This window comes from Pinus tabuliformis, chromosome 4_2 (assembly GCF_031772625.1).
Source record: "Pinus tabuliformis cultivar Carrire ecotype Pingquan chromosome 4_2, CPIR1, whole genome shotgun sequence".
NCBI lineage: Eukaryota > Viridiplantae > Streptophyta > Pinopsida > Pinales > Pinaceae > Pinus > Pinus tabuliformis.
In genome coordinates this window covers 573471180-573473755 of record NC_142304.1, presented here as the reverse complement: position 1 = coordinate 573473755, position 2576 = coordinate 573471180, and the positions used below count along the sequence as shown (strand labels likewise).

Genomic DNA, 2576 nt, shown 5'->3' with positions numbered 1-2576 from the left:
TTATGTTATTTCAAATGAAACAATATTATTTTTAATAAAAACAAAAACAATCTCTTTTTTTTTCTTCTCTTTTTCACACTTTCTTCATCTTTTTCTTTAGATTCTTTCTCTCCCTTTTTCTTTTCCACCTCCATGTGTCTTTCCCCTCTATCCCTCTCCTCTATCTTTTTCTTCTAACTCTATAGCTATCTCCCTCCTTGTATCCTTTTCCCTGTCCCCCCCTGCCCCACCAATTGATGAGTCTCCCTGTTTCTCCTTATCTCTCCTTAATCGAAAAATTCTTTAGAAAGTCATGAGTCTCCCTGTCTCTCCTTATCTCTCCTTAATCTAAAAATTCTTTAGAAAGTCATTTTGCATAATCAAATCATTTTGCAAAACTTTTGAGGTAAATAATATTTGAAGTCTCCAAATGAAATCCCTTATTCATTTTAAATTAACAAAATATTTCATAATAAAAAAGATATGGGACATGGGAATTGTTTGTAAACCCAAAACTAAATAAAATGACTTTACAACAAGGGGAATGAGGCCACTAAAAAAAATCATTATACATTTTAAAATAATAAAAGATTGGATACTATGGATGATATGAGATTTATATAAAGATAAAACTAGTATAACATGTGAAAAAATAAATAAATATCTCAATCTCAAATTTATATAGATTTTTACAATGTTAAAAGAAATATGAGCAGGAAGACAACCAGAAATTAAAAAGCCAAAACTAAAGAAAATAGTTAAAAATATGGTAAAAATAAAAATAATACATGTGAAGAAAATAAATAAATATTTCAATGTTAAACTTTGAGGAATTTTACAATGTTATGATGGTTCCATGGAAATAGAAATATTGATAGCAAGACAAGGAGAAATAAAAAGCCAAAACTAAAAATAACCATAAAAAAATCATTATTCATTTTAAATTAATAAAAGATATGATACTATGCATGATAAGAGATTTATATATAAAGATAAAACTAGTATAACATAGGCAGAAAATAAATAAATATTTCAATGTTATACTTTGAGGAATTTTACAATATTATGATGTTTCCATGGAATAAAAATATTGGTAGCAAGAAAAAGACAAATAAAAAACCAAAACTAAAAATGAGCATAAAAAATCATTATTCATTTTAAATTAATAAAAGATGGGATACTATGCATGATATGAGATTTATATATAAAGATAAAACTAGTATAACATGTGCAGAAAATAAATAAATATCTCAATCTCAAATTTATATAGAATTTTACAATGTTAAAAGAAATATGAGCAGGAAGACAACCAGAAATTAAAAAGCTAAAATTAAAGAAAATAGTTAAAAATATGGTAAAAATAAAAATAATACCAGTGAAAAAACTAAATAAATATTTCAATATTATACTTTGAGGAATTTTACAACGATATAATGGTTCCATGGAAATAGAAATATTGGTAACAAGACTGAAAATAACCATACACAATATTGAATTATATTATATTCAACCCCTGATGGTCAAATTTAATCTCTAAATTAACTAAACCCCACTCAAATAACTTATCAACACTTTAAAATTCATTAATACTTTGGTTTCATATGATGATGATAATGACTACTATTCTGAAGTAAATCAATCTTGTATTGGAAATTCACAATAACCCCACACACAAGGAAGCAATATGGCTACACAGGTGAGAGATTCCTTCCGATTTTATTCAATGAGGAACTAATAGCTGTATGTGGAATATGTGAGGGAACAGTTGTCACCGATTCCATTTGAAGTATCAACGTATCCAACCGAAGCAGCAACGGCATTGTTGCAAACTTGCCAGACATGATCACCCAGGAAGGTAAGGCAGGTGGTGCACTCAAGGGGAGAGAGTAGCAGATAACAGACTGCTTGCCCGTACGCAGCTGTGGCTGTGGTTGCGTCATACACCGTCGTCTCGTAGTTGTAACCGTTGACCGGTGTGTCTTGTTCCAGAATTACGAATAGCTTTCCGACAAGACTGAAGAGTGGACTTCCGCTTGGGATTTGATTTGGGTTACAGACGTACGATATAACCTGCGAACCCACCACTGCGAGTAGTAACGTGAGAGGTAAAGCAAAGCCAAAAGCCCTGATCGCCATGGCTAGGCTCAAATGAAATAATATCACCTGTAACAATAGTATTAATCACAATCCCTAAAAAATAATATTAATCACAATGATAATCAGATAAAATCAAATGATATTAATCGTAATCCCTTCAAATGCCAAAAAATCTGATAAAATCAAATTTGTGTTAAAAATACACTTTATGTGCTGAGGACGCCCCCGTTTTATATAGCCCTGGCGACACAACCATGATGGTGCTTAGTGCCATGCTTTGTCATTGACAGAAACGAACAAAAGATTCCTTTTGGATTCGTTTTCATAGCCGGAAGCAAAGCATTTTCAAAATTATCCTTATATTCTTTCTTTCAATCTCATTTTTAGCCAACTGCATCAAATTTTAATCACATTTTTATCTGAGTGCACAAAATTAATTTTAATCTATTTTTTACCTAACTGCACCAAATTTTAATATTATGAAGCAGATGTATTCCATG

At 30.4% G+C, this 2576-nt stretch overlaps 1 pseudogene; it reads right to left on the bottom strand.

Annotated features, from left to right (window-relative positions):
- Positions 1-1710: 1710 nt before the first annotated feature.
- On the bottom strand, positions 1711-2115 carry LOC149170601 (antifungal protein ginkbilobin-like protein 1 pseudogene; annotated as a pseudogene).
- Positions 2116-2576: the final 461 nt, after the last annotated feature.